Source organism: Haliotis cracherodii, unplaced genomic scaffold (assembly GCF_022045235.1).
Source record: "Haliotis cracherodii isolate W230 unplaced genomic scaffold, xgHalCrac1.p SCAF_4, whole genome shotgun sequence".
In the NCBI taxonomy this organism is placed as follows: domain Eukaryota; kingdom Metazoa; phylum Mollusca; class Gastropoda; order Lepetellida; family Haliotidae; genus Haliotis; species Haliotis cracherodii.
Genome location: NW_027266297.1, coordinates 27,564,081 through 27,580,392, shown reverse-complemented (window position 1 = coordinate 27,580,392; position 16,312 = coordinate 27,564,081). Strand labels below are relative to the sequence as shown.

At 43.1% G+C, this 16,312-nt stretch overlaps 1 protein-coding gene across 2 annotated transcripts in view; it reads left to right on the top strand.

Annotated features, from left to right (window-relative positions):
- LOC139478475 (RNA helicase aquarius-like) overlaps positions 1-9,288 on the top strand; it is a 64,160-nt gene extending 54,872 nt beyond the window's left edge. For both annotated transcript variants that reach the window (XM_071260960.1, XM_071260959.1), the window contains exon 40: positions 8,959-9,288. The gene's annotated coding sequence lies outside the window, so the exon portion shown is untranslated. The remainder of the gene's footprint in view (positions 1-8,958) is intronic.
- The last annotated feature ends 7,024 nt before the right edge of the window (positions 9,289-16,312 follow it).

The following is a 16,312-nucleotide window of genomic DNA, read 5'->3' as shown; positions in this document are numbered from 1 at the left end:
ACACCCCACCCCACCCCACCCCACACACAGACACAGACACAGGCACTACTCACACACACACACTCTCTCACACACACACACACACAGAGACAGACACACACACACAAGCAGAACCACATGCCTCTCTCTCTCTCTCTCTCTCTCTCTCTCTCTCTCTCTCTCTCTCTCTCTCTCTCTCTCTCTCCAGAATAATGTCCAAGTAAGACATTAAGTTGCCCACTCTGCCATCATGCACAGTAATCCTGTAATCCACAGGCTCTCCTTCCAGCAGAACCCCCCTGTAATTTCATGTAGATATCTATTTCCCATCCACACGCCAATAATCATATCAAAACAATAACAGAGATAAAAACAACTAAAAGCTCACAGTAAACAAGCCAACAAAGGATGGAGAACACCATGGAGCAGCGAGTCCGTCTCTTTGATAGCGAGATACGATAGGGATGAGAGGGAGTGTTTGCTGATACTTACTGGAAGTCAGATAGGGTGTCCAAGCTGTTGGGAGATACTGTTGTAGAAGCACAGAGCATCACAGAGTTGGGCTAATTACCCCCTCCTCCTCTGCTGTGTTTTTCTCCGAACCTCAAACGATCAGCGCTTTGAACTTTCTTTGCTCCATTTGAGGAAAGCATGGCTTTTGGATCCTTGATAAACGCTTCTGTTAAGTATTGTCTTTGTTTGATGGGGTATCTTTAGGGAAGGTGTGTGCAAAACATTGCTTAGTCAGACGGGTCAAGTGAGTTGTAAATGTGGGGTTTGATATCAGGTGGAGTTATTTTTGTGACTGGGTGTAAAGTATTTAGCTCAGAAGAGCTCATGTAAGCTCCTTAAAAGTTTTACATGTTTTTTACTTCTTCAAAATGGCTTGATGTGGATGTTTGTTACAATCAGGGTTCAAGGCATCAAAATTTAAGTTTCAATATGGCTGGCAAGTAGCCATCTTTGATTATATTTTTTTCTCATAAATCGTCTCCAAAACGTAAAGGTCCATAGACCTAAAACTTCTTGGAAATGGTCACTGTATGTATTTCCAAGTTTGTTTGAGGCATTTGAAGTCAAATATGGCTGCCATAGGCAAAAGTGTAGCTAGTAGTGAGACTCGCCACATATGTTCAGTTGTTTGTGATATTTTATATTTTACCCTTTGACCATACTCCTAAATTTCTTTCAAAATGCATTTCCTTGCACTGTAAACATCATCTTCCCAGAAACTACTTGAATTATCTGTTCTCAATATGGCCGCCTCGACGGCCATGTTATGAAAACTATTTATGGACATTTAAGCTGTTGACAACCTATGGAGTGACACAGAGATGTATGGAGTGTATGACACAGAGTTGCTTGCCTTGGGTAAACGTCTATGGTCGGGGTTCAAATCCTGGTTATTGTTCTAGATTTGCAGCACCATACCTGTGCTCGTGAGGTTCATGAATGTGGTAAACGTTCGAGACCTGCACCACTTCGGGCCTGGCTCCTTCATTAAGCTGACACAACATGATATACCTGGAATACTGTTCAAAGCAGCATTTAACCTCACTCACTCACTCACTCACTCACTCACTCACTCACTCATACACACTCACTCACTCACTCACTCACTCACTCACTCATACACACTCACTCACTCACTCACTCACTCACTCACTCACTCACTCAGATAAGGAAACAAAAAGTCAATATTTGATTCTCACATTCAAGATCCAATTCACCTGAACAGATTGCTGTAATTATTGTTATTTCAAGATACAACACGATAGTTTGAGAGATGTTTTTGGCAAGAACATTGCCTGAGGCCACACCTGCTCGAGGTAATTATTGTGTTGTGCTTCTGTCATGTAGATAATGGAGATCGGACTCTCGATTCCCGAGACTAAACATTATGGCACGAAATATCCATACAGTGTAAACCTACCTTCATGAATGTCCTCAAGATAAACATCATCACGCAAAATATCCACCCAGTATAAACTGCAACATATGAATGCCCTTGTGATAAACATCAGCATGCAAAAAAACCTGGCTAAATAAACTGTAGCATTTGGATATCCTTATTACGCAATTGCCCTGGGGAATAACAAGATCATGTGCATAAACCAGAGAAGCTTTTTTTCAAGCATGTCTTCTGGCCTAATCTAACCCGTGAAGATTCCGGGGAAGAATAGGTCTTCAGCAACCAATGCTTGCCGTAAAAGGTGACTATGCTTGTCGTAAAAGGCGACTAACGGGATCGGGTGGTCAGGCTCGCTAATTTGGTTGATGCATGTCATCGATCCCAATTGCGTGGATCGATGCTCATGATATTAATCACTGGATTGTCTGGTCCAGACTCGATTATTTACAGACCGACGTCATATAGCTGGAATATTGCTGAGTGCGGCTTTAAACAACCAACCAACCAACCAAATCTGGCCTAATCTACCAGACTAATATTGACAAGTTGATGCTTAGGCTGTCAGCTTGATGAGGGTGATGTTGGAACTAGGAGATGTTGAAAATGTGATTAGGGGGTTACTGGGGGCCCAGTGGTCACAGAGTTACATCCTTTGGGCAAGCCAGGAGCCTATGATTGTGTTCAATCATGGTTTACACAGATTGTGTTTCTAGGTTGTCATCACCTTAACCGTACTGGGGGGTTTGACCAAAGTGGTATGTAACTATGTTTTGCATCACTTCGGGCTTTAATACTACATCTAGCTGACACACAGGTAGAGTGTCTGCCCTGAGAGCAGAATGTCCGGGGTGTTACCCTGTAGTATATAAACTAACATCAAGGGAACACCCACAAAGTTTGATATTGGGACAATCGTTCAAATGTGAGACTTGGTCGACTTTGTCATCAAGTCTTTGAATGGCATTTATATCAAAAACGTCGCCTTTACAGTAATTCAAGAAGTCGCTATCCATAAATTGTGTCTACTTTATAAATTCTCTTCCCTGTGTCATCATGCCTTGATATGGTTTGGATCAGTGCTCATGCCATCATCCACTGGTCCTGATGCAGTTATCTACAGGTTCCATTGATGTATGTAGCTTTTCCTAGAACAGTCTCCATATGTAAAAGTATGAAAGCTACGTGGGGATTCTCAGTTAGAATCAGTCTCAGTAACCTATGTCGTAAGAGGCGACTATATGGTTCTAGTCTCTGTGACTTGGTTGATTGCGTACCATTGCACCCCAACAATATGAGATGTTCCTCATAGTATCAATCACTGGTTTGTCAAGCTGCTGCCATATAGCTTGAATACTGATGATTGCAGCTTCATACAGCTACAGGGGGCACGGGTGGCCCAGTCGTCTAAGGTGCTGCAATTCGCTGTGCAGAGTTGCGTCCCTTGGGCACTCCAGAAACCTATGATTGTGGGTTCGAATCCCGGTTTGCCCCGATTATGTTTCAAGGTTTGTCAGCACCATACCCGTGCTCGTAGATTTCACCAATGTGGTAAACGTCTAAGACCTGCATCACTTCGGGCTTTCCTCCCAGATTAAGCTGACACGACGTGATATAACTGGAATACTGTTAAAAGCAGCCTTAAACACAACTCACTCACTCATACAGCTACAACAACAACTACTCCAGGATTGTTCAGTGTGGCTGAAAACACCAGACATGAACAGGGCACAAGGATTGGCATCCTTGTCATAGACTGAGCTGGTCCAGGTCCTTCATCTGAGACTGGTTCGGATCCAACTCCTGAGTCTGGTTGATATCCATCATCTGGATCTGGTCCACTCGGGGCCACTAACTGATGTGTGCCCAAAATGAACTCTGCTGGGACTGTTTTGTCTCAGAACCTTTGACAAGAAGCAGAACCCGCCAAGGGTAAATAGTGTGAAACATGAAGTTGTTGATGATGTTGCTAGATTCTTTACAGCGATAATTGAATAATCAGATCAGTGTCATGTCTTTGAAATGATGGACTGATTTATCTGGCCTCAGAAGTTTGCAAATGGAATGTCATACTGATGGTAACTGTGTTATATTTACACAGGGTTCTGATAAGATGCACCTTGAGGGAATTGGCATCTGGCACCAATGGAAACATGTTGTTCTTTGGATTTTATGGTACAACTTTATCAGAACGTCTTTTTCTGGTTTTGTTTAAGTGTTTGTTTGAACAGGTACAGCTTTCAAACGAGTTGCATAGTGTAGGATTGACCGTTTTAACATTCATTTTGATCTGATTTTTCTTATTATATATTGTGGAAGATATTTTGTGTCTTTTTTTAAATATTTTCAACGATGGTTGAAAAATGGAAACATTTTGATTGGTCCTTTGTGACAATTTTCTTTTCATTCTAATTTTTCTCTTTAGTGTATACAAACACACACACTTTGTTTTCTTCTTTTTTTTGAGTGGAGAGACTATTCACTTATTTCAATTAAATTTCAAGATAGAACAATATTTAATTTCAAACACCTGCACCCAAATTCTTGTTGTGAAAAGCTGCGAAATTGCTGATGGTGTTAAGCAATAATCACTCACTCACCCAACTTCCTTTTTTGAAATTTCTCATATTCATTTTTGGCATATCATTCAAGAAAGTGTTTTCATTGTTTCTGTCATTGTAATTTGATAAAATAATTGAGGTAATGTTGCTGGACAGTTAGTGAAGGGGAATGAAGCCACTGGAAGAGATCCTGACACAGTTGTCTGAGGCGCTCTGTTGAAGCGATTGGAGAAGCCGTGCACTTTCACTAATGATGATATCATTAGTTTCAATCATTTGAACCAGCTCCAGGATTATGAGGGTTAAGTGGATCCCGTGGGAGATAGTTACCGGAAGGGTTCCGACTAACAAGGTTAACCCTTTAAGTGAGACAAGGGAGCATTTGATTTGATGGTTTACAATTGGAACTCAGTATGAGATAAAAGAATGTAATGGTCTTTTGACATAAACATAAATACCTATACTACTCAAAAGAAGTAAAGGACCACCCGCTTCTTTCATATTACTAAAGTCAATCTGTTATGTCACCCTTTTTTATAACTATTGTAGATCTGTCATGTCATGATGGATTAACTATAGTTATATGAAAGATTCGGGTGGGATATAGAAACAGGCTCTGTCCGTTTCGTTTCCGGAGCATAACTCAGAAACCGTTCTATATTTTTTCATGAAACTTTGCAGGTCTGTCAAGTACATGCTGAACTGGTGCCTTTTGCTATTTAGAAATTTTAGAAATTTTTATTTTTTACGTTTCCGTGCCAACAAGATAGACTCAGGTTCTGTGAGGGTAGGGTTGGTTTCCAGAGCATAACTCATAAACCGTTCAATATTTTTTCATGAAACTTTGCAGGTTTGTCAGGTACATGCTGAACTGGTGCCTTTTGCTATTTAGAAATTTTTAGAAATTTTTATTTTTTACGTTTCCGTGGCAACAAGATGGACTTAGGTTCCAAACTCTTCTTCTTTTTTACAATTTCCATGACAAGTTCCACCTCAGATCCACTGATGTGGGTTTGAATCCAAATTCACCCAGATGTTAGTTATTAAGCAGCCCACATATTTTCATGTCTAAATCCCTTTGGGCTATGACGGGTTAGAATTCCACATTTGCCCTGATTATATTTGTAGGTTGGAAAGCATCATACTCGTGCTCATGGATTTCACCAAGGTGATGAGCGTCTAAAACCTGCATTACTTTTTCTTTCCTCTCATATTGGGCTGTCATGCTGTGATCTAACTGATGTCCTGTTAACCATTGATACCTAGAAAATGTAGTTTCAAGATCACCAGTGAGTAATCGTTGCCTAGGGCTCACTCACTCTCTCACTCACTCACTCACTCACTCACTCACTCACATGACGATCCTGGTTAGAATTGGTCTTTAGCAACCAATGCATTGCGTAAGAGGCGATTATGTTGATTTGGGTGGTCAGGCCTGCTGACTTGGTTGATGCATGTCATCATATCCCATATCAGATCAATGCTCTTGGTGTCAATCACTGGTTTGTCTGGTCCAAACTTCATTATTAACAGACCGCCATCACATAGCTGGACTATTGCTGAGTGTGGTGTCTCTCACTCACTCACTCACTCACTCACTCACTCACTCACTCAAGAAGACGTAGTTGCAAGATCGCCAGAGACATGGTTAGCTACAGTCAGTGGTATGGTCATGGCTTAGGACTCACTCACTCACTCACGAAGACGAAGTTGCAAGATCGGCAGAGAGATGGTCAGCTACAGTCAGTGGTATGGTCATGGCTTAGGGCTCACTCACTCACTCACTCACTCACTCACTCACTCACTCACTCACTCACTCACTCACTCACTCAAGAAGACGTAGTTGCAAGATCGCCAGAGAGATGGTCAGCTACAGTCAGTGGTATGGTCATGGCTTAGGGCTCACTCACTCACTCACTCACTCACTCACTCACTCACTCACTCAAGACGACGTAGTTGCAAGATCGCCAGAGAGATGGTCAGCTACAGTCAGTGATATGGTCATGGCTTAGGGCTCACTCACTCACTCACTCACTCACTCACTCACTCACTCACTCACTCACTCACTCAAGAAGACGAAGTTGCAAGATCGCCAGAGAGATGGTCAGCTACAGTCAGTGGTATGGTCATGGCTTAGGGCTCACTCACTCACTCACTCACTCACTCACTCACTCACTCACTCACTCACTCACTCACTCACTCACTCACTCAAGACGACGTAGTTGCAAGATCGCCAGAGAGATGGTCAGCTACAGTCAGTGATATGGTCATGGCCTTAGGCTCACTCACTCACTCACTCACTCACTCACTCACTCACTCAAAAAGACGTAGTTGCAAGATCACTAGAGAGATGGTCAGCTGCAGTCAGTGATATGGTCATGGCCTTGGGCTCACTCACTCACTCACTCACTCACTCACTCACTCACTCACTCACTCACTCACTCACTCACTCACTCAAAAAGACGTAGTTGCAAGATCGCCAGAGAGATGGTTAGCTACAGTCAGTGATATGGTCATGGCCTTGGGCTCACTCACTCACTCACTCAAGAAGACGTAGTTGCAAGATCACTAGAGAGATGGTCAGCTGCAGTCAGTGATATGGTCATGGCTTAGGGCTCACTCACTCACTCACTCACTCACTCACTCACTCACTCACTCACTCAGAAGACGTTATTACAAGATCGCCAGAGAGATGGTCAGCTACAGTCAGTGGTATGGTCATGGCTTAGGGCTCACTCACTCACTCACTCACTCACTCACTCACTCACTCACTCACTCACTCAAGACGACGTAGTTGCCAGATCGCCAGAGAGATGGTCAGCTACAGTCAGTGATATGGTCATGGCCTGGGGCTTCTCTGGCATTACTGACTGGCTTAGGCAAGATGACTGCAGTGATAGACTAGGACGCTGCTCTAATTGTACTAATTGCTGGCATTAGAAGTCTTACAGTTCTCTGTAAAGCCGGTTAAATTTCCATTTTTCGTAATGATACTCGACAACTGTCAATCATAATGGTGGTTGTGGTTTTCGTCAGTAGGTTGAGTGTAGGAAGATCTGTTCATCTTCAGGTCATTTCTGTTGGGCATACTTTAATTTGGCACATAATGAACGGCAACCTTTTTGAGTTTGCATGCAAGCTCAAGAACTAGTCACCCAAAATATAGTCTAGAATTTCGAATTGACACTTCAGGGCTCAATTTAGCTATATAATACATGCACCAGTGCAGCTTTTTATTATAAAATGTAACTTAGTTATGTTTGCATGCACCAAGCGAATGTAAAAAAAGTTCCCTTACTTGTCCAGACACAAAATCAATCTTTGAACACCCTTAATACCTCTAAAATGAATTTTATATAATCCCTGGTATGTGTAATTTGTCATACTTTCTTGGACTTGATGTCATTCCGGGGCAAAAACAAGGACTGGTTGGCTCGGACACATGTGCATGCATGTTGCTATATAAGTGCAACAATCTTAGATGCAACGTTAAACCCCATTTCACCTCACCTCACCTCACCTCACCTCACCTCACCTCACCTCACCTCACCTCACCTCACCTCACCTCTCCCCCAGGCTACCAACCTATCCTTGTCGTCTCATTTGATGGTCAGAATCTGTGACTTTGTTGATTCCATTCCCCCATGTACCCATGGCATGGATCGTTGTTCACAATATCACTCACTGGTTTGTTGTGTCCAATGATTTACAGGCCAGACTATTGCTGAGTGATGTAAAACAAACAACAAACAAACTATATATGTACTGACTAAAGTCTGACCCTTGAAGACCCGGGGTAGAATAGGTCTAAAGCAACACATGCTTGTCATAAGAGGTGACTAACCCCTGTCCTAGGGGGTCCTTGTGTGGGGGGCTGAGTGGGTGGGGAAGAGATACATAGGAGGGGTAGGACAGGTTGGCTGACTTGGTTGATGCATGTCATCGTACCCCTATTGCGTAGATCGATGCTTATGATGTCAATCACTGGATTGTCTGGTCCAGACTTGATTATTTACAGACCACCGTCATATTGCTGGACTATCGCTGAGTGTGGCGTTAAACAACAAATAATGACAAAAAATGACTACAGTCTGGGTTGTGTTGAAAATATATGATCGTGACTTTCTGTTATATGACAGTAGTCATGATCCATGACAGCTTTCTCTGGGGCAGTTTCGGGCAGTCGGGTAGCCTAGTGGTTGAAGCGTTCGACCCGGGTTCGATTCCCGACATGGGTACAATGTGTGAAGCCCATTTCTGGTGTTCCCCACCGCGATATTGCTGGAATATTGCTAAAAGCGGCGTAAAACCCCACTCACTCACTCTGGGGCAGTTTCAGGAGTCAGGGTTGACTTCCGACCCTGTTGCTGTTGTGGTAAGAAATATGTAGAGATGCTGAACTACCCAGTGTCATATATCTGATCCATGAAAATGTTGTCAGGTAATATGTTTGATCCTGAGAATTGCTTATTTATATGGCAGATGTTTATTTGCTTGGATTTGTTCCAGGAATGACAGGGGCATGCTGCCTTGATAGGTTGTACTGAAGCTGGGGGCTGGATGAGCCGTAGGTACCATGGCCCGGTCTGCTGCTGCCTCCACTGCTGTTGCTGCTGTTGCTGTTGCTGTTGTTGGACTGAAGATGTCAGAACCTGCACCATCGTGACCCAGTCTGCTGCTCAACAGATATAAACACTGTCAGAATGTCGGAAGAACCTTACAGGATTGTGAGGAATCCTTTCAGTGACAAGTGCATTAGTGGTGGGTGGTAGTTCTGCTGCCCCTGGTTTACAGGAGTGGTTGTGGCATTGCAAGAGGGATAGGGCTTCTGTCCTTGTGTGGGGGGCTGAGTTGGTGGGGAAGAGATACACTGGGGGGGTGGGACAGTGTTTCTGTCCTTGTGTGGGGGCTGAGTGGGTGGGGAAGAGATAGACAGGAGGGGTAGGACAGTGTTTCTGTCCTTGTGTCCTTGTGTGGGGGGCTGAGTGGGTGGGGAAGAGATAGACAGGAGGTGTAGGACAGAGTTTCTGTCCTTGTGTGTGTGTGTGTGTGGGGGGTAATAGGGGTACAGCAGTGGGGGTGGGTGGTAATAGGGGTACAGCAGTGGGTGGGTGGGGGGGGGGGGGGGGTAATAGCGGTACAGCGGGGGGGGGGGGGGGGGGGGGGCAATAGGGGGTACAGCAGCGGGGGGGGGGGTAAAAGGGGGTACAGCTGCGAGGGGGGGGGGGGGGGGATAGTACAAGAGGGATAGCAGTAGTCCTCTAGAAGGAGGGATAATACAAGAGTATAAGGGTAGTGCTTTATGGGTAGGCTCCAACTTGGGATAGGGCTGTGCATGATGGGTAGGGCCGTGGGGTATCAGAAGTCTGTCTGACAGGGACAGATGAGTGAGTGAGTGAGTTAGGTTTAATGCCGCTTTCAACAGTATTACAGTTATATCGCGGCGTGTCAGCTTAAAGTGGGAGAAAAGCCCAAAGTGTGGCAGGTCTCAGACGTTTACCACTTCGGTGAAACCCATGAGCACGGGTATGGTGTTGACAAACCTAGAAACATAATCGGGCGAACCGGGATTCGAACCCACAATCATAGGTTCCTGGCATGCCAGAGGGACGCAACTCTGCACAGCGAATAAGGGCGGCTTAGACGACTGGGGCACCTGTGCCCCCTAGATGAGGTGTAGGGATGGTAGGGGTGGCACAGGTGTCATTGACAAATTACAATGTCACACAACTTATGAACACTATGAACAGATATCTTTGAGAATATTACTTGTACATGTAATAACGTATTGCAATATCAGGGCCACCAATGATCTCCACCAGTTCATTAAGTCTCTAGCCAGGTGGAATGTCGCCAATGATGCATGACAAGCACCTGCTGTACCTGTCCCACTCCGTCTATTGTGTACAGTAGCACGCAACCTTACAGCCATACCTTACCTCCAAGGGTTCAACACGGGGACATCAGGTGTAAATTATCACCAGATTACCTGTGTAAAACAAAGCCCCTTCCACTCCACCCATAAAACATGGCAATGAAACACTGTGTGGTCGTGCTGGTGACCGAATCAAAGTACATAACTGGCAATAATGTCTTTGATGAGAGAACAGAAATCCACAACGGCAATAAAAGAATTAGGATATGTTTGACCAGGACACTAAATGGCTACAATATTTACACCTGACGCTTGATGAAAGAGTGTTTCAGGTGTCTGTGGTTTAAGACTCCTTCGTAGACAGACATTAGCCATGAATTATGAGCGGAAGATATTTACTTTATGTAATATATCAGCGTAACAGTGTTTCTTTGTGTGAAATTCAGCAGGGTCAGGTTTCTAGGTGTTTGAGTGAGTGTATAGGAGACTAGGGAAACGTTTTTTAAACTTTATGAAACTTTGTGTGCATAGTAAGAGTTTAACGAATTTGCTTGACTGCTCAGTCTGTTCTACTATGATTTAAGCCCATTTCTGGTGTCCCCCGCCGTGATATTGCTGGAATATTGCTAAAAGCGGCGTAAAACCATACTCACTCACTCACTCACTCTACTATCATTTAAAATTGCACCACATTTTCAAAGTGTTTTCATTGAGAAAAAGCCAGTACAGTAAAGTTTGGTTATAACGGACTCAGGGGCGGTCGGGTAGCCTTGTGGTTAAAGCGTTTGCTCGTCACGCCGAAGACCCGGGTTCGATTCCCGACATGGGTACAATGTGTGAAGCCCATTTCTGGTGTCCCCCGCCGTGTTATTGCTGGAATATTGCTAAAAGCGGCGTAAAACCATACTCACTCACTCACTCACTATAACGAACTCGAAGAGACCACTAATTATAGTTTGTTATGACCATAGTTCGTTGTAAGTATTTCAACTGCAGACATCCCATAAATGACATAAAATACATAACACAAGTAAATACATGTTATAAATATGTTATTGATAGTTTCACTGACATACAGACACAGGAGTCTATTGTCAATTGGGAGTGCAAATTGAGGACAAGGTGTCGGTACTTAATCCAGTTAATCACGAGCCTTCACTTGTTTATTGCCGCTGTGAACAGCCATGCGTGGTGACACGTGAGCAGCTCAGAGATTAACAGTTCATTATAAACAAACATAGTCGCTCACAGAGTACACATGGGACGACAAAGTGAGTTCGTTTTATCCGTTATTTCGTTATTAGTGTGTTCATTATATCCATCAATATTTTAAATATAAAATATACAACAAAAGGCTGGGACAAAAAAAAACAGTTTGTTATCCATCAGTTCGTTATAACGTGTTCATTTAACCGTACTTTACTGTATTATATTTTATCTCTGTGACTGTATTTTGGTAATCTCATTTCACATGGAGAAAAAATGCTCCGTTTTATGCTCCATGATATACTTTAGAACATGCAGTCTGTTGAAGGAACGTTTAAGTCTAATATCTCCAACATTTCTTTTGGCAACTGTTTTAGTGGGTTTAGAGTTAGTATACTACTCAACTTTTGATAGAGATAATCAAATATGTTTGATATATGTAGATATACACTTGACATATTCTGAGAATCAGTTTTGTGTATAATGGAAAGACAAACATATCAAAAGTGGTGTATAATAGACAATTATGAGCTAACTTTACCGGTACTTGACAGGAAACAAATCTTACTGGACACCAGTTTCAGTGCTGTGTAGACTGTTCATTCATACTGTTGCATTGGTTGACAGATGTTAATGAAGTCTCACACTTAACTGCACAAAACACCAATTGAATAGATTCCTGTAAATCTTATGTACGTCATTATGTGTTTATTATGTCTGTTTTGGACCATTCCAATTGAGATGGTGGCCTAGGGGTAGCCTAGTGGTTAAAGTGTTTGCTCATCCGCCGAAGACCCGGGTTCGATTCCCCACATGGGTACAATGTGTGAAGCCCATTTCTGGTGTCCCCCACCGTGATATTGCTGAAATATTGCTAAAATGGCATAAAACCATACTCACTTACTCACTTACTCATCCAAGTGAGTGAGTGAGTGAGTTGGGTTTAACGCCGCTTTTAACAGTATTCCAGTTATATCGCGGCGTGTCAGCTTCATGTGGGAGGAAAGCCCAAAGTGATGCAGGTCTTAGACGTTTACCACTTCGGTGAAACCCACGAGCACGGGTATGGTGCTGACAAACCTAGAAACATAATTGGGGCGAACCGGGATTCGAACCCACAATCATAGGTTTCTGGCGTGCCCAAGGAACGCAACTCTGCACAGCGAATCGCGGCGCCTTAGACGACTGGGCCACCCGTGCCCCCTCATCCAAGTGAGACAACATGTGTAAATGTAGGTATGTTACATTATTGAATACTTTGATACCGGTATGTGTTTGTTCATATGTTTGCAATTATGTGTCATATAATGTCATTTGTATCTTATGGTGTACCATTATTTTATACCTTTGTTTCATGTCATTGAGGGGTGGTCGGGTAGCCTAGTGGTTAAAGCGTTCGCTCGTCACACCGAAGACCTGGGTTCGATTCCCGACATGGGTACAGTGTGTGAAGCCCATTTCTGGTGTCCCCCGCCGTGATATTGCTGGAATATTGCTAAAAGCGGCGTAAAACCATACTCACTCATGTCATTGATATGTGATATTTACCACAAAACTCATATTAATATCACCTTTTGATGAAGTAAACAAGGTTTGCTGTTACCAAGTTACAAGATGTTTCATATTCAAGTGCTTACTATGCTACTAAAATAAGTTAAGGATCACCCGACTGTCATGGCCTGGCAGCTTAACAATGGTAATATGAAAGAATCGGGTGGTCCTTAACTTTCATAGAGTAGTATATGTGTATATAGAGTGTACATAGCTCACTTTGGCATTGTCATACTTGTACATATCACTGTCATCAGTAGAATAAAAAAATGTTTTTTTGTATTTAGTTTTGGAATGTAAAATTACCAATCATGCAATCTCATTATAATCAGACATTAGTTCTCACTACCGCTAAACAAAGATCTGTAGACATCCCATTAGGGGTCACGTCAGAACGACCTTTCGTCCGACCAATTAGTGCGTCGCTTACCACATTATGAAAGTGACAGTCGGAATGTGATTTCTAATCATGCATCCTCGAAAACTTTAACATGGGGTATTCCGAACGATAGTTACGGGTTTAACAACTGAATCCTTACAATCTAGACCATTCCAGAATGTTTTTTTGTTCAGGTTTCAAATTTGTAATCGAGAATTTGTCAAAATATGTTCCGAAGCGTAGTCGCCAATTTGAAATTAGTGCCGTAAAGCATGAGAAAGCTGCCTTCTGATTGGTCATTCCATTGGTCCGTCAAAGTTCGCGCAAGGTCGGTCTGACGTGACCCGTAATGGGATGTCCTCAGATCTTTGTTTAGCGGGTAGCGAGAACTAAGATGTGAAATTAATGAGATTGACCAATCATGTTGCTTGTTGTATTCAGATTTTCACTGTAAAATAACCAATCATGTCACTTGTTACAAATAACAACTCATTCTCATGTACATTGTAGATCATGTCACATATTTCACTCAGACAAGCTCATGAAACTTCAGTTTCATATAAATGTTGTACATAAATAGTTTGAACTGATTTTATTGTCTGTCATCTTTTAATAGGCGTAATGGAATGAGGGATCAGTGTGCAGTTGGCCATGTTGAATCAATCAATCACGTAATAGATTTTTAAGACTGTCTTCAGTCTCCTGCTGATTCTGTTTCGATAAGCAAAATCCAATGCTGAATTCATCAAGACCATTGATTAAAGAAAAACATACTGGATTTTCGGCGCCATTTGGTGATCAGGTAACAAAGAACACACAAAATGACTAATCGTCATGGTGACATGTTATACGAGTATACAAGTACACGATGTCAACGTCCCAAGGAGGAGACAAGCACTGTGCAGAAGTGTTGTGATGTCTCTCACAGGTCATTCTCATCTTCCTGACCATAAAAGTCCAGTTTCCACCCTTGCCCAACGAGGCTGCAATTATGAAGTTATGCTTTGGCTGGACAAACGAGTCTATGCATAGTCCAATCAAAATCGCTTCTTGAAATCGACATTTTGATCATAACCTGACATGCAGATTTCAGTCGATGGCAGGATTTGCAAAGCATGTGTGAGTGAGTGAGTGAGTTGGGTTTAACGCCGCTTTTAACATTATTTCAGTTATATCACGGTGTGTCAGCTTAATGTGGGAGGAAAGCCCGAAGTGATGCAGGTCTAAGACGTTTATCACTTCGGTGAAACCCACGAGCACGGGTATGGTGCTGACAAACCTAGAAACATAATCAGGGTGAACAGGGATTCGAACCCACGATCATAGGTTTCTGGCTTGCCCAAGGGACGCAGCTCTGCACAGCGAATTGCGGCGCCTTAGACGACTGGGCCACCCGTGCCCCGCAAAGCATGTGTACCAACAACTTAATGTCAACAGATATTTGTCATGTTTTTAATCAAGGTGCTCACATGATTTGATGCACGTCGCAAAGTAAGACCATTTTTATTACAATATAGAACATGATTATCGGTTAGCTCGTCTTCTCTGAGCGACGCATTTAATTTGAAGCAAATGTAAGTTATATGAGAGAGGGAATGTGATTAGTCAATAGGAGGGACATAGAAGGGACAGAACTCGTAATAGCCACTGGTGGCGCTACGATTGTGCCCAGAAATACCAGTCCAGTTCAGCAAGGGTGGAAACTGGACTTTTACAGTCAGTTAGCTCCCTCGACTCAGAAAAATTGGTCACCCTGCGTCTGCTACAGATTGGATGCCATTTTGTAAGAACATGGTGTCAAGTCAGAGGAGATTTGGCAGTGTGGATTTCTGTCAACTGTGATGAGAGGAATTCTTGCCGAGAGCTGTGTAAAAGCCTACTGATTCACTCTCTAGTCCATCCCTGGTCGTCTCGCCAAACAACGTTTACGGATGGTACTTGGTATCTCAGTGGGCTGCCTTTAGTCTGGGCTAGTACACATGGGCACACACGCCACGCCACGCCACGCCACACCTAACCACACACCACCCCTCACCACACCACACCACGCCACGCCACGCCACACCACACCACACCTAACCACACACCACCCCTCACCACACCAACCCACACCACACCACACCACGCCACGCCACGCCATGCCACGCCACGCCTAACCACACACCACCCCTCACCACACCACACAACACCTAACCACACACCACCACACCACCACACCACACCGATTTGTTGAGAAAACTAATTGTGGTGGCGGCAAATTCCCCAATGAAGGAGGTACCTTAATTATCATACGTGAAGTGGTTCACAATTACCTATTTTCTTTCTTACATTTGCAAATTTTCAGCTTCCTACATCATGAAGCTCATAATTACAGCCAAAATGAATAACAAGCTGATTTTTTAAACATCCAAAGACAAATTAACTTTAACAAGTCTGATCCAAGATTGTTTACCACTTTTTCTACTGTGTGTATATTTTAGAAAATAGGCTTGCGTCAAAGACTTTTTCTAGTTCAAATATTACTCTTTTTAATGCTTTTCATCTTTACCTAAACAACCAGTGTTGATATATAAAGTCGCATCATAGGTCTTCGGAAATTATACTTTTTTGGACGGCCATGTTTATCGCAATTAATCGCGCTATGGCAAGGGGTTTGGCGTCACACAGACATTGTAAATATTCAGATAATGGGCTGTTATAAGGATAAAGTCACCGGCGTGATATTGCTGGAATATTGCTAAAAAAGACATAAAACCAAACTCACCCTGGTGTCCCCTGCTGTGGCGTAAAACAATATTCACTCACACACCCTTAAAAACTTGTAAAACAATGTCTAACACTGTTGTTTTCTC